Below are 24,335 nucleotides of genomic sequence, written 5' to 3'. Positions count from 1 at the left end.
CATAATATTCTGTGGCCTGTTTTAGAAACATCACGGGCCACAGTATGAAACTGTTCTGCCCTCCCTACCCTTTGTCCATCTGGAAAACTCCTTCTTCTCCCTTAAAAGTGATCTCAAATATCACTCCAGAAAATAAAGTCACTCCTTCTAGACTCCCTCCTCTATTTTTTACTGTAGTTTATACAACCAATCTAGTAGTTATTTCACTGAATTGCAACTGCCCCTTCCCTGCCTTCATTATGGCTTTTAACAAATTCAAAGAGAAGTTCCTAGTAAATTTACTTTTAAATAAACGCTGAGAGTACTCTTTCATGCATTCATTCATTCATTCTCTCAAAATAATTTCATCAAAACACATACTTCACCAGAATTTAATTCTGCAGGAAAATTGACAGCACTATAAAAACCTCAAAATAGGAAAAACAGACCAGCTTCTAAACTCCTTTTGCAATATCTTTTCCAGCATAGATCTCCTATTCAAAGAGCATACTTCCTGGAGAAACACAAAATGGAGAAACTCTGAGAACCCTACATAATGACAATCATACTGAATGTGGTTACCACAAAACTAGGATTCTGCAAGTTCCTCTGTTAGTAAATTTCTGCACTTTACTAAGCATGTGTGAAGGTGTACAGTACTCATAACTTCAACACATAACATGCAGTGGATTAAATTATATGAATCATTTCATTTGGATGGATTTATTTCATCTGCCTACAAGAACTGGAGGGAAAAGATCAGTCCTTTCATAAACATTTCAAATGTTTATAAAATACATAATGTTAAACTTATATTGTGAAACTATTTTGTTGTAATTTACTGTTAAGTTTTTCTTGAAAAAGAGAGCCACTGGTCTGTTTCATGTGCTGACACATTTTCCTGGTCAAGGACTCCATGCAAGGTTCACTTTCTATTTAATTAAGTAGACAAAAATCTTCCTCATCAATTATTACATTTCCCTGCATCTGGATATTTTATGTTCACAACAGTGAACATTAATATATTTTACTCAGTAATATATCTGCAGTATTTAAATGGTGATCTGCTAAATAATTTACTGTTTATAGAGAATATTTTGATAAATTATTAATGTCCACATTGTGGAGCCATCTTGCAGAAGCAAATTTTAATACATTTTCAACCATTTCTTGGACAAATATTTTGTACCTGTTATGTGTAAGGTGCAGAGAGAGATCAGAAACACCTGTAGAATAACTACCAGTTGTTGGCCACAGTAAAATGTATTCTGACCAAAGGCACATAATTTTCAATAGACAAATCCTAGCTGTCAGTACGTGAAGTTTTCCTGAACAGTTCCACTTATCTTTTATTAAGATCTCTCATCTAGCATCCGGAACACATTGGATTCGTACTGGCCCTGTGGTTTAGTTTTCCTGCACACTGAATGTTAATAGTAATTAGCTACTGTCCTTATCCCCACCTCCCAATACATTAGCAGTTTTCCAGTAAGCATTGATTCTGTGCTATGGCGTCTAACGTGCTAACCACAGTGGTGCAGAGTAACCAGGGAATTATCCCCCCAGGAGGACAGATTTTCCTACCTCTAAGTCAATGATAATTAAAACCAACCAATACATTGTTAAGCTTAACAAATCACAAAGGCTACAGGGACCTGCAAATTGTAATGGTGAAGTCACAATTATCCAGCAATTAGGTTTACAGCTGTATTCACCCTTTCAATAATCACATCTACAAATGCACCCACACTTCTTCCTGCTCAACCTGACCTGGAAGGTTTCTAAAGCTTTCATTTTTATGCAGGTTTCTGAAACCAAGAAAGAAATTGCATCTGAATGAAGTAATAATGACAAACCTTGTGAAGCAGAAAGAACAATAATTTATTCACCTAACATAAGCCTAATTAAAAAAAAAATAGGACATTGCCAAACTCCATTTCCAAATGGTAAATGCTGTGCGCCATCATAAAAATTTGGATGCCAGAAGAGTGTCTAATAAATAATGAGCATGAATACCTAATATTTCAGGAATGCTTTCAGCTACAGGTAACAAACAGTATAACTAGAGTGGCTTTTTTTTTTTTTTTTTAACTGGGGAGTCTTCTTATTTCCCATGGTGAGAAATCCAGAGTTACCAGTGCTGGACTGGTTCAGCAGATCAATGGTGCTAAAGACCCTGAGATTTCCATGACCATTTCTTCATAATTACAAAAAGACTGCTGCAGCTTCAACAATTATATCCCCTTCCACCAGGAAGAAGGAAGATGGGACAGTGAGAAGGAGTGGTGCAAATATCTGAAAGTAAACACTGTGTGAGGAAGCTGCAAGAGCATGTTTGTTTCTCTTTGGCCAGAATTTTGTCCCAGAGTCACTGGTGGCCTACAGGTGGCAAGAGAGAAAGGAGATGCAGAGAGAACAAGAAAAGCGTCTTCTGACATCCAGAAACTGTCCTAACACCCACAGCCTTAATATTGTTAAGAGCTAGTGCAGCACTCACAATAGGCCTTGGTATTCTCCCGTGGACCATAAATAAGCTTCCAAATCACCATCAGCTACCATGATGAAGTGAGAAAAACAAGACACGTCCGTAATCTTCTAAGCACAGAAACAAGGTCATTGTGCAAACCACAAAAATTCCAAATATCTCCATACCCCGACTAATTTGGGGACCTGCCACTCCTTTCCCAACTAGAGCTTTAGCACCACTTTATTTTGTCCACCTCATAAGATTTTTAAAATATCCAATCAGGGACTCATCCTCAATTCCCAATAGCATGCAATCCAGAACAAAGCCACGTTTTAAACTCTCCCCAACACTCACCTAACATGGGTCCCCATCCCATGAGAATCCTTTCAGACACCTTCTACTGAAATGCCTCACATTTCCCACGGTGTGTGGGCTTCCTCCTTGCAACCAGTAATAAATCCAATATGTTGAACTGCAAGTGTGCTCCTGGTGGTCTCTGGTTGGAAGGCATTGAAGCCTCAGTCAACCAAACAAGTATTTGCCACAACTTTGTTCCATTCCAGTCTAATTAAAATGATGCACCTTAATAGGCCTTAACTAGAAAAGGAGCCAGGATATAGTGAACAGAGCATATGATGAAGAATCAAGGGACAAAACTCTAGTCGGTTCTGTCTAATTTACTAGGTAAGTCACCCCAGGTAAGACACTAAAGGACAAGGAAAGGAAATGACCTCACAGTAGTCTAAGTGAACCAGTTAACATTAACTGTGTTTGAGACGGCACAACTAAAGCTCCAAGATTTTGAGTATATTTTCCTTCTCTTTACATTTGATAAGTGGCCAAACAGGATTTGAATCCAGGCACCTAACTCCAAAGCCTAATGGTTTTCCATTATACCAAGTTTTAATTTCTTCCTCTGTGAACTAACTAAGTTGTTGGACTAGAACTTTAAAGGCCCTTTCTGTTCACCATTCCAGGATTCTGAATGATGAATCACATTATTTACATTTACTCTTTGCAGGAACAATGTGAGGTGATGTACGTTTTTAGAGTTTTGAATTTGATCAAGCTTTTTCTTCAATAGCATAAATCATGAATTTGAACTTCCATTTGAACTTCCAAGTCAAATTAATTTTCAGTCCCTTGTAATTTAAAATATGACTTGCATTTCTCCAGTAATTAATGACGTTGAGCATCTTTTTTTTTTTTTTTGCGGTACGCGGGCCTCTCACCGCCTCGGCCCCTCCCGCCGCGGAGCACAGGCTCCGGACGCGCAGGCCCAGAGGCCATGGCTCAGAGGCCCAGCCGCTCTGCGGCACGCGGGATTCTCCCGGACCGGGGCACAAGCCCGCGCCCCCTACATTGGCAGGCGGACTCCCAACCACTGCGCCACCAGGGAAGCCCCGTTGAGCATCTTTTCATGTGCCTACTGGTCATACATACGTCTTCTTTGGAGAAATGTCTATTAAGGTCTTCTGCCCATCTTTTGACTGGGTTGTTCGTTTTTTGTTCTTGAGTTGTATGAGCCATTTGTGTATTTTGGAGAGTAAGCCCTTGTCTGTCACATCATTTGCAAATATTTTCTCCCATTCCATAGGTTCTCTCTTCAGTTTTTTGTTTGTTTGTTTTTTATGGTTTCCTTTGCTGTGTAAAAGCTTGTAAGTTTGATTAGGTTACATCTGTTTATTTTTGCTTTTATTCCTATTGCCTTGCGAGTCTGACCTAAGAAAACACTGGTACAATTTATGTCAGAGAATGTTTTGCCTACGCTCTCTTCCAGGAGTTTTATGGTGTCATGTCTTATGTTTAAGTCATTACGGCATTTTGAGTTTATTTTTGTGCATGGTGTGAGAGTGTGTCCTAACTTCATTTATTTACATGCAGCTGTCCAACTTTCCCAGCACCACTTGCTGAAGACACTTTCTCCCATTTTATAATCTTGCCTCCTTGATTAAAGATTAATTGACCATAGGTGTGTTGGTTTATTTCTGGGTTCTCTAATCCATTCCATTGAGCCGTATGTCTGGTTTTGTACCAATACCACACTGTTTTGATTACTGTAGCTTTGTAGTATTGTCTGAAGTCTGGGAGAGCTTTGCCTCCTGCTTTTTTTCTTTTCCTCAGGATTGCTGTGGTAATTCTGGGTCTTTTATGGTTCCATATAAATTTTTGGATTATTTGGTCTAGTTCTGTGGAAAATGTCATGGGTAATTTGATAGGGATCACATTAAATCTGTAGATTGCTTTGGGTAGTATTGCCATCTTAACAATATTAATTCTTCCTATCCAAGAGCATGGGATATCTTTCCATTTCTTTGAATCCTCTTTAATCTCCCTTATTAATGTTTTATAGTTCTCAGCATATAAGTCTTTCACCTCCTCCCTTCCAATTTGGATAACTTTTATTTCTTTATTTTGTCTGCTGTGGCTAGTACTTCCAATATTATGTTGAATAGAAGTGGTGAGAGCGGGCATCCGCCTCATACTGTCAGAATGGCCATCATTAAAGTCTTCAAATAACAAATGCTAGAGAGAGTGTGGAGTAAAGGCAACCCTTTGGTTGTTGGTGGGAATCTAAATTGGTGCAGCCACTATAGAAAACAGTATGGAGGTTCCTCAGGAAACTAAAAATAGAATTACCATATGATCCAGCAATTCCCACTCCTAGGAATATACCCAGACAAAACTATAATTCAAAAAGATACATGCACCCTTATGTTCATAGCAGCACTATTCACAATAGTCAAGACATGGAAACACCTAAAGGTCCATTGACAGATGAAGGGATAAAGAAGTTATGGTACATATGCACAATGGAATACTACTCAGCCATAAAAAAGAATGAAATAATGCCATCTGCAGCAACATGGATGAAATTAGAAATTATCATACTAAGTGAAGTAAGTCAGAAAGAGAAAGACAAATACCATATGATATCACTCATATGTGAAATCTAAATATGGCACAGGGACTTCCCTGGTGGTGCAGTGATTAAGAATCCACCTGCCAATGCAGGGGACATGAGTTTGATCCCTGGTCCAAGAAGATCCCACATGCCATGGAGCAACTAAGCTCACGCACCACAACTACCGAAGCCTGCATGCCTACAGCCTGTGCTCCACAACAAGAGAAGCCACTTCAATGAGAAGCCCACACACCACAACAAAGAGTAGCCCCAATCATTAGAGAAATGCAAATCAAAACTACAATGAGATATCATCTCACACCAGTCAGAATGGCCATCATCAAAAATCTAGAAACAATAAATGCTGGAGAGGGTGTGGAGAAAAGGGAACACTCTTGCACTGCTGGTGGGAATGTGAATTGGTACAGCCACTATGGAGAACAGTATGGAGGTTCCTTAAAAGCTACAAATAGAACTACCATATGACCCAGCAATCCCACTACTGGGCATATACCCTGAGAAAACCATAATTCAAAAAGAATCATGTACCAAAATGTTCACTGCAGCTCTATTTACAATAGCCCAGAGATGGAAACAACCTAAGTGTCCATCATCGGATGAATGGATAAAGAAGATGTGGCACATATATACAATGGAATATTACTCAGCCATAAAAAGGAATGAAATTGAGCTATTTGTAATGAGATGGATAGACCTAGAGTCTGTAATACAGAGTGAAGTAAGTCAGAAAGAGAAAGACAAATACCATATGCTAACACATATATATGGAATTTAAGAAAAAAAAAGTCATGAAGAACCTAGGGGTAAGACAGGAATAAAGACACAGACCTACTAGAGAATTGACTTGAATATATGGGGAGCAGGAAGGGTAAGCTGTGACAAAGCGAGAGAGAGGCATGGACATATATACACTACCAAACGTAAGGTAGATAGCTAGTGGGAAGCAGCCGCATAGCACAGGGATATCAGCTCGGTGCTTTGTGACCGCCTGGAGGGGTGGGATAGGGAGGGTGGAAGGGAGGGAGATGCAAGAGGAAAGAGATATGGGAACATATGTATATGCATAACTGATTCACTTTGTTATAAAGCAGAAACTAACACACCACTGTAAAGGAATTATACTCCAATAAAGATGTAAAAAAAAAAAAAAAAAGAGTAGCCCCCTCTCGCCACAACTAGAGAAAGCCTGCGCGCAGCAACAAAGACCCAACGCAGTCAAAAAATAAAAACATAAATAAAAAATAAATATTGCACAAATGAACCTATCTACAAAACAAAAACAGACTCACAGACATAGAGAACAGACTTGTGGTTGCCAAGGGGGCGTAGAGGGCAAGGGATGGACTTGGAGTTTGGGGTTAGTAGATGCAAACTATTACATTTAGAATGGGTAAACAACAAGGTCCTACTGTATAGTGCAGAGAACTATATCCAATCTCCTGGGATAAAACATAATGGAAAAGAATATTTTAAAAAGAACATATATATGTGTAAAACTGAGTCACTTTGCTGTACAGTAGAAATTAGCACAACATTGTAAATCAACTATACTTCAATGAATAAATAAATAAAATATGACTACTTCACTTAAGGAATTGTGTGAGATCCTGTACAAAAAGGGGTTGAGAAAAGTTAAGACTTGACAATAAATGTAGGAAAGCAAGTAAGCATATTTCTTTTTTATATTCAGCATTCAACATTAACACTTTAACATTTGCATATTCAAGTGGGAAACCTTTACAAGTTAGTAATAGACAAATAAGAAAATATAATCACACAGATAAGTAAATAAATAAATGTGAAATTATATGCATTTTAGTCTTATCAATTTAGGAAATTTTGGGCTTCCCTGGTGGCGCGGTGGTTGAGAGTCCGCCTGCCAATGCAGGGGATACGGGTTCGTGCCTGGTCTGGGAAGATCCCACATGCCGCGGAGCGGCTAGGCCCCTGAGCCATGGCCGCTGAGCCTGTGCATCAGGAGCCTGTGCTCCGCAACGGGAGAGGCCACAACAGTGAGAGGCCCGCGTACCATAAAAAAGAAAAAAAAAAAAAAAAAAAAAAATTAGGAAATTTTTTTAAGAGCAATAATCAGCAGTGTTGAGGACTTAGGGAAATACGCACTGAAGGAATAGAGGAAGGAATGTTGTTTTGTAACTTTCTTCTGGAGGACAATATGCAATATATATCAAACATTTCTAATATTTTTGCCTATTGCCTTTGACCCATAATTTCCTTCTATACAAAATCACAGATGTGTGCAAAGAGTTAGCCACAAAAATGTTTGTAGAAATACTATTTATAACTGATGAAACAGTAAAAAGCTAAAAGGTTTATGATAGAAGATTGGTTAAATAAAATGTGGTTTAGTCATAAAATGGAAATCTGTGGATGTTTAAAAAGGAAATGAAAAAGCATTAAGTAATATGGGCAAATGTTTAAAACACATTGCTAGGTTGAAAAATGTATAATTTTCAACGCGTGATTGTGTTTTTGCTTTAAACATGCGTATACAGGTGTTGTTATGGACTGAGTGTGTGTATGCCACAAAAATCCATTTGTTGAAATCTAACCCCCAAGGTGATGGTATTTGGGAGGTAATCAGGTCATGAGGATGGAGTCCTCATATGGGATTAATGCCCTTGTAAGAGGCCAGAGAGTTAGTTCCCTCTCTTTCCATGTAAAGATACAGCAGCAAGTTAGCAGTCCGCAACCTGGAAGAGGGCCCTCACCACAACCCGACCACGCTGGCACTCTGATCTCGAATTTCCAGCCTCCAGAACTGTGAGATATACACCTCTGTTGTTTATAAGCACCTGGTGAATGGTAATTTGTCAGAGCAACCCAAACTAAGACAGGTATAAATGCATTTTTAAAGATTCAAATATCCAGCGTTATCTCTGACCGATGGAACTGTAGGTGGTTTTATATTTTCTCCTTTTTGTTTATATTTTCCAGATTTTCTACCAGGAATATCCATGTTTTTAATAATTGAAAATGTATTCAGTGAAGTTTTGAAACAAATACTAATATATCTAAATCAATAAAAATATCCCATTCAGTATTTCAAATGCTAAGTTCAACTGTCCTTTAAAAAGAAAAGAAAAGCCTAGATAAAAGATAAGTCCTCTCCATGTCATGAGATAGCTCACAGATGCCAAGCCAAGGGCCATCTGTTCTGAGACCCACAAACACCTTTTTCACAAGAGATTTTTTAACAATAATTGTTTTAGTCTCTGCTTTCGAATTTGTAAATCTAGCTTAAAATACTGTATGTATTAACAAACTTAAAAGTTTAAAAAGCAAAATTATTTAACTAAGTGTTATTTGCCTTATAAAACTTTCCATTGTAGTATTATCTATATGGACTTCTGAGAATTAGAAGCAATTTGTTTACGAATATTTGCTTTAACATGTCGCATTTCTATTTTATTTTTTTAAGTCAATGCAATGTTGCAAACCAACAATTGTGCAATGATATTTAGAGAGAGATGGTATCACAGGAGTTTATTTTCAGTTCTTCTTTTTCCTTTCAGCATATTTTTTTAAACCGGAAGGACTTATAAATATCATCAAAAAGTGTGTGACTTATTTAACTACTACATAAATTTAAATCCTGCTGAAATGAGAAGTTGAAGAATTAATTTGCCCATTACAATAGCTACCTTGTATTGTTTGCCTACTGTTATTTAGGTTCTTTAAAAAACACTATCTTATTTCATCCTCACAGCCACCCTGCAAAGCAGGTATTATTATCCCCACTTTACAGATGAAGAAATTGAACAATTTAGTCATTCAAACTCAAGATTCTGAAAAACCTTTAATGACTTGGGAAATACCCACAATATAAAGTTTTGCATATGACCAATGAGTTTGAATATGTAATTGGTATCATCTTCTTCCTCAGCTTGGGACACAAACAATGTGACTCTGCATTAAAATTTCCAAGTATAACTCCAAGTCTCCCAGTCTACTTTTTAATTCTTCTCCCCAGTGTGTCCAATTATTCCCCTGGTGCTTATTCTGCCCAAAGAATCAAACGTGTCTTCTCTAGTCTTGCCCCAAGATGCAAAATGTTTTTCCTGAGGCTGGAGGTCCCCCTAATGACTGCTGTCTTGATGCTGCTTGTTCCAGAATCTTCTTCTGTGCTGCTGTTCTGTCTTCAATGCTGGAGACCTGGTAGCCATGCCTGATGCCTCCTGAGTATACCGCACACTGGGTGTCCCTGCTCAACACTGTGGTGAGTGGTGGAGCCAAGGTCATCCACAGAGATGGACTTGCACCAAGACACCTGCTCTTATCTGTGCCAGAACTTCCAGCTCAAAGGAAGGATACCCTAGGTCAAATCCAGCTCGAACTCCCCAAGTTATAACTCTCTGGGTTCCCACACACACCCACTTCCATTTCAAAGTGATAAGATTCCAAAAGGCTCTGAGTCAAGCTCCCTTGTAGACCCAAAATCAACCTTCCCTTGATACATTTTCCTATCCACTAGTTTAACCTACCCACACACTTTTGATATATCCTTGTTGCATATCAACATTTCTTTGCACATTATTGACATGAGAACTTGGTCAGCAACACCTCGGTCCATCCTACAGTTTTTCATAACTTTTTTTTTTTTTTGCGGTATGCGGGCCTCTCACTGTTGTGCCCCCTCCCGTTGCAGAGCACAGGCTCCAGATGCACAGGCTCAGCGGCCATAGCTCACGGGCCCAGCCGCTCCACGGCATGTGGGATCTTCCCAGACCAGGGCACGAACCCATGTCCCCTGCATCAGCAAGCGGACTCTCAACCACTGCACCACCAGGGAAGCCCCAGGTTTTCATAACTTTTAAACTAAAAAGGGAAACATCTTGAGCCTGAAGTTTCCTCCTAGGAAGGCCCTCTGTTCCTCTGTAACTTCTATGTAAAAATGCTGCCCAACTTTTTCTGGCACAAGCTATGCTCTGTGTACCAAGAGATATGCCAAGAGGGTCATTTGAATGCCACTGTCTTGGATGCCTGAACCCAGGGCACTTGTATAAAAATGTCCTGTTACAAAGTGATATACATATATATCACTTTGTATATATATGTGTATGAATATGTATGTATATGACTACATATATTTGCAAATGTGCATAGAAAATGGATGAAAGGTAAATAGTTACATTTAAGTAGTGGTCAGAGCCATGATGGCTATACACAGCACAACTCCAAGAGGAACCAGTTACATGAATTCCACTGAGAAATGTACCCCTGTTGTTGCCTCACCCAGTGACTGACGGTTGTTATCCCTGAGTAGGATGAATGATATTAGGTAACTTTTATTTGCTTAGATAGATGGGATGATACACTAATGATTCCATGTTTTGCATTTCTATTCAAATGCCAGAATGTTTTCATCCTGCTAACTCTTGGGAACAAATACCAGAGAGTCACCTATGGAGGATGAGTCACCTGAGGAGAGGCTAATAAGGAAAGATCTCTTGACGACTAAATGAATTTCCCAGGGTTAGAAACAGGGACATGGCTGTAGGCCATACTGGGCTGACAGCAGACCAATCTTATCTCAGGATTTTTGGGGGCTAGAGTCCTCTCAAAGAAGACTGACAGGGGGAGTCAAGTCACTGGGCACTAAGAACTGTAAACTTTGGACTTCAAGAAGAGGCAACCTGGATTGAAACTGACACTCAGATACCTCACAGGCCCAAACCAGGAGCAAGGGCAGCAAAAGCAAGACTCTCCTGCAGTGGTAAAACATGGTGGCTGTCCTAAGAGAAGTAATCAGTTTTCAGAGCCACAAGGAGCAGCCGAAAATAATGGCAGCAAGAATACCACAGAAGGAGGAGATACCTTCAAGATGGCAGAAGAGTAAGGCATGGAGATCACCTTTCTCCCCACAAATACATCAAGAATACATCTACATGTGCAGCAACTCCTACAGAACACCTACTGAACGTTGGCAGAAGACCTCAGATGTCCCAAAAGGCAAGAAACTCCCCATGTACCTGGCTGTGTGGTTGACAGGGTATTGGTGCACCACTGGGGTATCAGGCCTGAGCCTCAAATGTGGGACAACCGAGTTCAGGACACTGGACCACCAGAGACCTCCTGGCCCCATGTAAAAAACATAGGCAAAAGCTCTCCCAAACAGCTCCATCTCAATGCCAAGACCCAGCTCCACTCAACGACCAGCAAGCTCCAGTGCTGGACACCCCAGGCCAAACAACTAACAAGACAAGAACACAACCCACTCATTAGCAGAGAGGCTGCCTAAAATCATACTAAGGTCACAGACACCTCAAAACACACCACTGGATGCAGTCCTGCACACCAGAAAGACAAGATCCAGCCTCACCCACCAGAACACAGGCACTAGTCCCCTCCAACAGGAAGCCTAAACAACCCACTGAGCCAACTTTACCCACTGGGGCAGACACAAAAAACAAAGGGAAGTACGAACGTGCAGGCTGCTAAAAGGAAACCCCAAACACAGTAAGTTAAGCAACAGGATAAGACAGAGAAATATGCAGGAAATGAAGGTGCAAGGTAAAAACCCACCAGACCAAACAAATAAAGAGGAAATAGGCAGTCTACCTGAAAAAGAATTCAGAGTAATGAGAGTAAAGACGATCCAAAATCTTGGAAACAGAATGGAGAAAATACAAGAAATATTTAACAAGGACCTAGAAGAACTAAACAGCAAACAAATGATGAATAACAAAATAAATGAAATTAAATATTCTCTACAAGGAGTCAATAGCAGAATAACTGAGGCAGAAGAATGGATAAGGGACCTGGAAGATAAAATAGTGGAAATAACTATGGCAGAGCAGAATAAAGAAAAAAGAATGAAAAGAATTGAGGACAGTCCCAGAGACCACTGGGACAACATGAAATGCACCAACATTTGAATGATAGGGGTCTTAAAAGAAGAAGAGGAAAAGAAAGGGTCTGAGAAAATATTTGAAGAGATTATAGTTGAAAACTTCCTTAACATGGGAAAGGAAATAGTCAATCAAGTCCAGGAAGTGCAGAGAGTTCCATACAGGATAAATCCAAGGAGAAACATGCCAAGACACATATTGATCAAACTATCAAAAATTAAATACAAATAAAAATATTAAAAGTAGCAAAGGAAATGCAAAAATAACATACAAGGGAATACCCATAAGGTTAACAGCTGATCTTTCAGCAGAAACTGCAAGACAGAAGGGAGTGGCAGGACACTTTTTTTTTTTTTTTTTTTTTTTTTTTTTTTGCAGTACACAGGCCTCTCCCATTGCGGAGCACAGACTCTGGATGTGCAGGCCCAGCGGCCATGGCTCACAGTCCCAGCCGCTCCATGGCATGTGGGGTCTTCCCGGACCGGGGCACAAACCTGTGTCCCCTGCATCAGCAGGCGGACTTTCAACCACTGCGCCACCAGGGAAGCCCAGCAGGACATATTTAAAATGATGAAAGGGAAAAACCTACAACCAAGATTATCCAGCAAGGATCTTATTCAGATTTGATGGAGAAATTAAAATCTTTACAGACAAGCAAAAGCTAAGAGAATTCAGCACCACCAAACCAGCTTTACAATAAATGTTAAAGGAAGTTCTCTGGGCAGGACACACAAGAGAAGGAAAAGACCTACAGTAACAAACACAAAACAATTAAGAAAATGGTAATAGGAACATACATATCGATAACTACCTTAAATGTAAATGGATTAAATCCTCCAACCAAAAGACATAGACTGGCTGAAATGATACAAAAACAGGACCCATACATATACTGTCTACAAGAGACTCACTTCAGACACAGGGACAGATACAGACTAAAAGTGAGGAGATGGGAAAAGATATTCCATGAAAATGGAAATCAAAAGAAAGCTGGAGTAGCAATTTGCATATCAGATAAAACAGACTTTAAAATAAAGATTATTACAAGAGACAAAGAAAGACACTACATAATGATCAAGAGATCGATCCAAGAAGAAGATATAACAATTGTAAATAACTATGCACCCAACATAGGAGTACCCCAATACCTAAGGCAAATTCTAACAGCCATAAAAGGGGAAACTGACAGTAACACTATAATAGTAGGGGACTTTAATACCACACTTTCACCAATGGAGAGATTAACTAAAATGAAAATAAATAAGGCAACACAAGCTTTAAAGGACACATTAAACAAGGTGGACTTAATTGATATTTATAGGACATTCCATCCAAAAACAACAGAATACACTTTCTTCTCAAGTGCTCATGGAACATTCTCCAGGATAGATCATAACTTGGGTCACAAATCAAGCCTTGGTAAATTTAAGAAAATTGAAATTGTATCAAATATCTTTTCCGACCATAGCACCATGAGACCAGCTATCAATTAAAGGAAAAAAACTGTAAAAAAAAAGCAAACATATGGAAGCTAAATAATACATTACAAAATAACCAAGAGTTCACTGAAGAGATCAAAGAGGAAAGCAAAAAATACCTAGAAAAAAATTACAATGAAAACACAGCGGCCCAAAACCTATGGGATGCAGCAAAAGCAGTTCTAAGAGGGAAGTTTATAACAATACAATCCTACCTCAAGAAACAAGAAAAATCTCAAATAAACACCCTACCTTACAGCTAAGGTGATTAGAGAAAGAAGAACAAAAAAAAACCCAAAGTTAACAAAAGGATAGAAATCATAAAGATCAGATCAGAAATAATGAAAAAGAAATGAAGGAAAAGATAGCAAAGATCAATAAAACTAAAAGCTGGTTCTGTGAGAAGATAAACAAAATTGATAAACCATTAGCCAGACTCATCAAGAAAAAAAGGAAGAAGACTCAAATCACAGAATTAGAAATGAAAAAGGAGAAGTAACAACTGACACTGCAGAAATACAAAGGATTATGAGAAATTACTACCAGCAACTATATGCCAATAAAATGGACAACATGGAAGAAATGGACAAATTCTTAGAAAAGCACAACCTTCTGAGACTGAACCAGGAAGAAATAGAAAATATAAACAATGAATCACAAGCACTGAAACAGAAACTGTGATTAAAACTCTTCCAACAAACAAAAATCAGGACCAGAAGTCTTCACAGACAAATTATATCAAACATTTAGAGAAGAGCTAACACCTATCCTTCTCAAACTCTTCTAAAATACAGAAGAGGGAGGATCACTTGCAAACTCATTCTACAAGGGCACCATCACCCTGATATCAAAACCAGACAAAGATGTTACAAAAAAAGAAAACTACAGGCCAATATCACTGATGAAGATAGATGCAAAAATCCTCAATAAAATACTAGCAAACAGAATCCAGTAGCACAATAAAAGGATCATACACCATGATCAAGTGGAGTTTATCCCAGAGATGCAAGGATTCTTCAATATAGGCAAATCAATCAATGTGATAAACCATATTAACAAACTGAAGGATAAAAACCATATGATCATCTCAATAGATGCACAGAAAGCTTTTGGCAAAATTCAACACTGATTTATGATAAAAGCCCTCCAGATAGTAGGTATAGAGGGAACTTACCTCAACATAATAAAGGCCATATATGACAAACCCACAGCCAACTTTGTTCTCATGGTGAAAAACTGAAACCATTTCCACTAAAATCAGGAACAAGACAGGTTGCCCACTCTCACCATTGTTACTCAACATAGTTTTGGAAGTTTTAGCCACAGCAATCAGAGACGAAAAAGAAATAAAAGGAACCCAAATTGGAAAAGAAGAAGTAAAACTCTCACTGTTTGCAGATGACACGAGACTATACAGAGAATCCTAAAGATGCTTCCAGAAAACTACTAGACCTAAGCAATGAATTTGGTAAACTTGCAGGAAAGAAAATTAATGCAAAGAAATCTCTTGCATTCCTATACACTAATGATGGAAAATCTGAAAGAGAAATTAAGGAAACACTCCCATTTACCACTGCAACAAAAAGAATAAAATACCTAGGAATAAACCTACCTAAGGAGACAAAAGACCTGTATGCAGAAAACTATAAGACACTGGTGAAAGAAAATAAAGATGATACAAACAGATGGAGAGATATACCATGTTCTTGGATTGGAAGAATCAATACTGTGAAAATGACTATATTACCCAAAGCAAACTACAGATTCAATGCAATCCCTACCAAACTACCAATGGCATTTATCACAGAACTAGAACAAAAAAATTCACAATTTGTATGGAAACACCAAAGACCCCAAATAGCCAAAGCAATCTTGGGAAAGAAAAATGGAGCTGGAGGAATCGGCTCCCTGACTTCAGACTATACTACAAAGCTACAGTAATCAAGACAGTGTGGTGCTGGCACAAAAGCAGAAATATAGATCAATGAAACTGGATAGAAAGCCCAGAGATAAACCCACACACATATGGTCACCTTAGCTTTGATAAAGGAGGCAAGAATATACAATGGAGGAAAGACAGCTTTTTCAATAAGTGGTGCTGGGAAAACTGGACAGCTACATATAAAAGAATGAAATTAGAACACTCCCTAACACCATACCCAAAAATAAACTCAAAATGGATTAAAGACTTAAATATAAGGCCAGACACTATAAAACACCTCGAGGAAAACAAAGGCAGGACACTCTATGACATAAATCACAGCAAGATCCTTTTTGACCCATCTCCTAGAGAAATGGAAATATAAACAAATGGGACCTAATGGAACTTAAAAGCTTTTGCACAGCAAAGGAAACCATAAACAAGATGAAAAGAAAACCCTCATAAAGGAAGAAAATATTTGCAAACAAAGCAACTGACAAAGGATTAACCTCCAAAATATACAAGCACCCCATGCAGCTCAATATCAAAAAAACAAACAACCCAATCCAAAAATGGGCAGAAGATCTATATCAACATTTCTTCAAAGAAGATATTCAGATTGCTAACAAACACATGAAAGGATTCTCAACATCACTAATTATTAGAGAAATGCAAATCAAAACTACAATGAGGTATTACCTCACACCAGTCAGAATGGCCGTCATCAAAAAATCTACAAACAATAAATGCTGGAGAGGGTGTGGAGAAAAGGGAACCCTCATGCACTGTTGGTGGGAATGTAAACTGATAATAGTCACTATGGAGAACACTATGGCATTTCCTTAAAAACCTAAAAATAGAACTACCATATGACCCAGCAATCCCACTACTGGGCATATACACTGTGAAAACCATAATTCAAAAAGAGTCATGTACCACAATGTTCATTGCAGCTCTATTTACAATAGCCAGGACATGGAAGCAACCTAAGTGTCCATCAACAGATGAATGGATAAAGAAGATGTTGTACATATATATAATGGAATATTACTCTGCCATAAAAAGAAACGAAACTGAGTTATTTGTAGTGAGGTGGATGGACCTAGAGTCTGTCATACAGAGTGAAGTAAGTCAGAAAGAAAAAAACAAATACTGTATGCTAACACATATATATGGAATCTAAAAAATAAAAATGGTTCTGAAGACCCTAGGACCAGGACAGGAATAAACACGCAGACATAGAGAATGGACTTGAGGACATGGGGAGGGGGAAGGGTAAGCTGGGACAAAGTGAGAGAGTGGGATAGACATATATACACTACCAAATGTAAAATAGATAGCTAGTGAGAAGCAGCCGCATAGCACAGCGAGATCAGCTCAGTACTTTGTGACCACCTAGAAGAGTGGGATAGGGAGGGTGGGAGGGAGATAGATGCAAGGGGGAGTGGATATGGGGATATATGTATACATATAGCTGATTCACTTTGTTATACAGCAGCAAGTAATACAACAGTGTAAAGCAGTTATACTGCAATAAAGATGTTAAAAAAAAAGAGTGGGTAAAAAGGAGGCAACATTGGTCCTCTTCCTTTTTTCCACTTCCCCCAGAACGGAAGCCTGCATTGTGTTTTTCTAGCTGACTCTATTGCTTTCCAGGTAGACTGCTGTTATAGGAAAGAACAAACAATAATAATAACCTTTTCCCTGTGAAATTTTGGATGTCTCCAAAAAATTGAGTGCTTTCTCTGTGGAGAAAAGCTCAGTTTCTTTTGAACTAGTTTCTCTGCTTCCCCTCCCCTTGACATCTTCAAGTTCGGTCATTTTAATGATGAAATTTCTCCTGTTTCCCTCTCAGAATTCCCCTTGGTTTGCTGTCCTCTTTGAAGCTGCAGGATTGGGTTGATCTTTTCTCTGTGGTCACTGTTTTCATCATCTCCAAGAGTTTCTTCTATGAATTCTCTCTCTTTTTCGGACCGCAGTCCTCAATATGTTTCTCTTGGTCTCCAAGGACTTGGCAGTCAGATACTACCTTTTCTTTAGAAAACCTTTGGTTTTTTTTTAAACCTAGTTTTATTCTTCAGGTAAATCAAATTCCTGCAAGCCACTGAAGATTGCTAAGCGTCCTCATTTTGGCAGTACTAATTCAAGTATTGTGTTGTTAGAGATTTCCAAGAGAATTCTTCCCCATTAGACAGGTAAGTAGTGATGTTGCAAAGCTTTCTCTTGTGGTCTGTGCCACAGTACCTACTAACATGACAGCAAGATCAATACAGTAAGGGTTATTGACCTCTGTGCTCAATTTTGCTTGAGATTCTAGTGTTTGGATTTAGAACTTAGTCAACCCGGAAGCCCCAGGAACCTGAGCAAGTGGCCCTCTAGTTTTATCCCATATATCAACCAATACAAAGAAAAGGTATTGGGAAGAGAATCTTTAGGGCAACCAGAAAAGTAACTTTAAAGAATTGCTGGTCCTCAGGGTGGCAGCCAGAGATGCAGTTGTGGGAGTGGAGGATCCTGCAATGGCAAAGCTGGTCCATGCCCCAGTGTGGCCCTCTGGCATTAGAAACCACAGGAGAATTGTGCAGCTGCCTGGCCTCCAATGGGCTGTGGCAGCTGGTCATTCCAGAAAATTGGCAGTGATGGTGTCCTCCCTAGGAACATGGTCCAGCAAGAAGAATGAAGATTTTATAGCCATGAGAAAGCTAACTATGGAGGATGGTGGGTTCATGCTATTCAGCTTTTGAATCTGATGACAGTACTAGTGGGTTTTCCCAGGTCAGATAAATTTAGATTAACCCAAGGTTTTATCAGAATGGTACAAGACTTGATATACAGTAAAGGGAACAATTTAACAAGCCATGTTCTTTTTCTTGTTGATAAGAGAGAAACAATAGAGTATGAAGCTATGTGAAAGAATACAAGAAATAAGTGGTCAGAAGCTGAAATAATTTCATTTGATAAAATGATCTGGGAATGGGCATGTCTTTCTATAATATATGTATGCACTTAACACAGTGCTGGTACTTACTAGGTTCTCAATAAATGTTAATAAGATATAATAATAAATTATGCCTAAAAAAAAAGAATAACCACAGGTGGATTCAATACCAGGGATCTCCTTCTTGGGTCTTGAAATCTAATGAACAACTATGTAAGAGAGAACCCTAAGGGAAAGATAACTAGATCAGCATATGGACACTTGGTCTTCCTTTACTTTAATCTGGAGAAATAAGAGGTATGTAACTATGCACAGCCATCGCTTCTTCATGCCTTTCTTTATCATATAAGTTATCTGCAATGGGCATGCATTGATTTTTTTAAACTAACATTACTAGCTTAAAACGATTAATATGACAAATTATACTAATTAGATATTAACTTATATGTCAGGTTAGTAATTAAAGAATCTACTACTGGTTTAAAGAAAATAAATACACTAACATATTCAGTCCATGAAGATGTCATATAGAAAATTTTGCTTCAGTGTGCTACAAGAGATGAGATGCTACTAGCATGTACAGAGGAAAGGCAAGCAAAAACACCTCAAAATAAAGATTGCTTGAGGACATACTGACCCTGATAATGTTACACATCCCTGCAACTCCTGCAGCAAAGGTTTAGGCAAGGAGAATATAAATAGTTTCTGTTTATTAAATGACTGGTCCTGTTTAGAATATTTCTGAAGATTTCTTCCTGAGAACATTTATAATAATAACAATTAACAACCAACACCACCTCCCTCCTCTTTCCTTGGGTCACTCTGGAGATACAGTTCATTTATATTTGTGTCAAAGAGAGAGTCTCTGTTTTTAATTAAGAAAAAAATGTTCAAATTTTATATCCTTTTTCTAAGTTGGTCATGTCAGAATCCAGGTGAAACCAAATGGGTTTTAAATTTCTCTTTACTTCTGTTCCCTGTGGAGAAGCGATATTTTACTCAAAAAATTTATTGCCAAAGACACTGATTACTCTTATGTGAAATAATCAATGGGAAATTTAAACATATACATATCCACAGAGTTTACACTTGGACTATGTTTCAAATAGTACATTCAATTTTATTTTGACTTCCTTAAAGGCATCTAATGATTTATCTTAACCTCTTTTATGCAGAAGAGATTCTAGTAACAAAACATATAAATTACTCCAGAGAAGGAAAACATAATGTTACTATGATTAAACAAAAATCTTGTATCTGGAACGAAGCATGATTAAAATTTACCACTGTTTCTTTAATTGCGTTTGGCTAAAACTTTCTGTTTATAAACTAACACACGGGAAGGAAACAGGAGAGAAACAGCCTAACCTTTATCCTTACAACGCATATTTATTAAGACCTGTGGTAAACTGCTAGTCAGTAGCTGAATCCCAGTGGCTAAATAAATATATAAATACAACAGAAAACGAAACACTTCTAGAAAGCTAGACTAAAATCAGAATTGCCTGAAGGATTCTCATTTCTTTTTCGCTTTTAAACTCTTCTACCTCATCTACCATCCACTCCCATCATGGTGATGGAAAACAATAGAGCTGCAATTTGAATTCAAAAATTAATGTATTAGGGCTTCCCTGGTGGCACACTGGTTCAGAGTCCGCCTGCCGATGCAGGGGACATGGGTTCGTGCCCCGGTCCGGGAGGATCCCACATGCCGCAGAGCGGCTGGGCCCGTGAGCCATGGCCGCTGAGCCTGCGCGTCCGGAGCCTGTGCTCCGCAACGGGAGAGGCCACAACAGTGAGAGGCCCGTGTACCGCAGAAAAAAAAGAGAAAAAAAAATTAATGTATTACAACAGATTTAAGAGCCAAGCATTGAAGCAAGTCAGACAAGTTTCTGTGATGGAAACCCACAACTAAGAAAAATTAAACTTCCTATAATTGTATAAATTACAGCAGAAATACTTGTAATTACCCAGGTAAATGATGACAAAAAAATTTGCCCTTCGGGGGTTGGATTACATTTGAAGGGAAGCTGCCCTTGCTTTCTATGGCTCAAGAAGGAATGCGTGTTGACGCACAGGAGAATAATAGCTGATGCATCTTGGATGGCGCTGAGGAAAAGGATTTTAAAGAAACCTGATAAACAGGACATGGCTGTTTTCTGTAAGGAGATTCAACAAGCCCAACAAAACAAGAAGCCACATGTGATAGCCAAAACTGTCCTCCACCCCCAACACACACACACACACACACACACACACACACACACACACACACACACACGCTCACCGCCCTTTTCAACTAGCTCCTCAAACACAACATTAGCAGGCAGATAGTAATCTAGAATGAACCAGATCTGGTGTTTTTCTTTTTGCATCTGGCTGCAGCTGTAAATCAAGCCTGACTCCTGTGAGATAGGAGAGAGTCCTATGGGCTCTGGAAGCCACAGAAGGCCTGTCTTTAGAGACCTAGCAGAGCCTCCAAATGTTAATCCCATCTCTCTCTCTCTCTCTCTCTCTCTCTCTCTCTCTCACACACACACACACACACACACACACACACAGAGGACATCAATTCAGTCTTGCTAAATTAGACATAGAAGATGACGGATATGGCCTGCATTATTCCTGTAGCCAATCATCTAAGATAAACAGGTTCATTTATTCATTTAGTGTTGCTATTAAACGATATTTGAAGGCAGACAAGCTTAAAGTATAAGGTAGAACTTGTCATGTCAAGCCACTTAGGGAATCCTATAACTGATGTTATTTTCATCCTGAATGTACAGTTCACATTCACTGTTCCAGATGGGACGTTCATCAGTGTCCCCCTAGAACATTATGAAATCCTAACACGAGCCTCTTCCATCCGTAATTGTAAACAAGGTCTTTCTCCTTCTTTGCCTTTCGCCATGCATGCACTCCAGAGAGCGGTTTCTCTGTAACACATCATTCATAAGAAGGCTTTCCCACCACCCTTCCCATAAAGTCATCATTGAATCTTTTGCAGTGTTTTGACACTTAGCTAACTGAATACAAAGTGATCTGAAATTTCTCGCTCTGTTTGTTATATAGTTCTAATGGGCCAACACCCTTCATAAACAATCCGGTGCTCTTCAGAACAGAAGCAGCTTATTCAGCCTCGCTCAAAGTACCATGGTATCTTTTTAGTGGGAAGTCTCATCAAATGGAGCTATTCTCTGGGTAGACCCATTAAAACCAGACATAAGATAAAGAACACACGTAAATGTACTTTCATAGACCAAGTATTCTTAATTGCCTAGATTCCATTCTGCAAGTCAGTTGAATACTTTCTGAAACTACGTATGCCAGGAAAACAATGCTGTACCTAAAAGAATGCAGTAGTATGGCTTCCCTGGTGGCACAGTGGTTAAGAATCCGCCTGCCAATGCAGGAGACAGGGGTTTGAGCCCTGGTCCGGTTAGATCCCACATGCCGCGGAGCAACTAAGCCTGTGAGCCACAACTACTGAGCTTGTGAGCCACAACTACTGAAGCCCATGCACCTAGAGCCCCTGCTCCAAGAGAATCCCCTGCAACAAGAGAAGCCACCGCAATGAGAAGCCTGCGCACCACAACGAAGAGTAACCCCAGCTCGCCGCAACTAGAGAAAGCCCACACACAGCAACGAAGACCCAAAACAGCCAAAACTAAATAAATAAAATAAATAAATAAATAAGAAAGTACACTGAGTCGGTAGAGGGAAGACCCGACCACTATTTCTAACTCCGCAGCTATGAGACACTCGAGGTTCAGTTTTCTTTTTTGTCAAACATTTTAATTCTAGGGGTTGAAACAGTTCCTTAAAATGTCTACCCAAAGAGGAAATGCAGGGTATCTAGGAAGGGAAGAAGGACAAAGGGAGGAAGGAACAATCCTCTTGCATCCTGCTCCATGACAACAAAGGAACACCCTGAGATCTTATCCTCCATGGGGACCTCTAACAACCCAACTACAGCCATCATTACAGTTGACTCTTGAACAATGAGGATTTGAATTATGCAGGTCCACTTATATGCAGACATTTTTCAAAAATACTGCATTACTACACAGTCCATGGTTGGTTGAATCCGAGGATACAGACCATGGATATAGAGGGTCAACTGTAAGTTATATGTAGATTAACCACCACATTGTTCGAGGGTCACCTGTATTTACAGAACACATCTGTGTTGAAAATTTAAAATAGTCCACTGAAAATTGAAGTAATCTGCACACCACAGACACAAAAGGTTAAAAAAAATTATAACAGTAAAGAAAAATCCTAATGTAAGGAATAAAGTTATACATACAACTTAGATATGCAGAGTACAGAGGTTTTGATGTAACCTACAGAATTCACCTAGAGCTACAACCCTTACAGGTAGACCCTTGTATGGTTGCTCCAGAAATGTATATTCAGGACCCATTCTGCATCAGCTAGCCCCCAACTACTAAAGTCCTTAATTTCTAGTGGATATAGAACAACATTCCATGAAATGGTAGCATAACCTATGTGACAATAATGATACAAGAAACCTGATAAAATGCTTTTAGATAGCCTTTTAGATCAGTTAAAAACCACCAGATTTTTAATTACAATGTCACCAGTACTTATATATCTGTTTATCTGTCATTGCCTCAAGGCTTGGTTCTCATTGATTAAATCTGTCTTAGTAAGAGTTATATAATTTTGCTTCTAGATATGAGACAGCCATAGGGACTCTACTTCCTGCTTAACCAGTCTTAATGAATCACCACATTTTCATATTTTCCCACAGGAAAGGAACATGGTATGACAGAAGCAAGTTAAGGCATAATGATCTCCTTCTCTTTCCTGAACAAGTCTGAATCTTCCCTTTGTATATCCTTTGTGTATACTTTCATTTGTAATAAGGAAACCACTAAGAATTTTAGCTTTTAAAAAATCATGCCAATACTGATCCCGTTTCTTACAAAGGTCTAGAATTTATTACAAACTCACTAAAATCAACAACAACAGAAAAGGAAACCAACCTCCAAAAGATCAACAATTTACCTAATTTACATAATCACTAAAAATTAGGACCAAGTGATACAGAAAAAGATAGACACCACCTCACCACCAAATCTGTAAGTCCCATACCATACAAATACCAAGCACACGCATATTCACTAGGTAGGAAAACAGCTAGTTAAACTCTCAATTTTCTCAAATTTCCTTTGTAACACTTTCCTTAAAAGGAATCTTTTTCCAAAATATTATAAATCGTGACATTTTAGACCTCCTAGTATCTGCCATATTAGGTCAAAGATTATTGGTATTTTAATAGTAAGTTAAATCCACTTTAAGAGAGAGTTAATTAAATGAACACTTTAAGCATAACATGGTGTCACATAGGCAAATTCTGTGTATACAGATGGCATTCCAAAAACATCCCATTGTTATTTTCATGTCCATTTAGACATGAGGCACTGAGTATGTATGTGTTGAATTCACAAATTCTCTTAAAGGCAGTCAGGTGCAGGTGCACGGGTTGGAGGGAAAACAGTCTGCCTGTCACTTAGGACTGCAAGGTTGCAGGGGACACTTGCATCTCTCTCCCTCAAATCTTCAGGCAATTCTGAAGCCACATAGGCTGCTCCAGGATACACCTGTATTGTGGTGGATGAATAACAGGTCCATCTTTTCTTATATTTTCCTGGTCATTTTGCTAAATAGGTTGCAAAAATCTCCCTCTGTAAGACCTATTTGGCAAGTAGTTTTTCTAAGACATAAAGC

The sequence above is a fragment of the Stenella coeruleoalba genome (assembly GCF_951394435.1).
Source record: "Stenella coeruleoalba genome assembly, chromosome: 4".
NCBI classification, from domain to species: Eukaryota; Metazoa; Chordata; class Mammalia; order Artiodactyla; family Delphinidae; genus Stenella; species Stenella coeruleoalba.
This window is presented reverse-complemented; position numbering follows the sequence as displayed.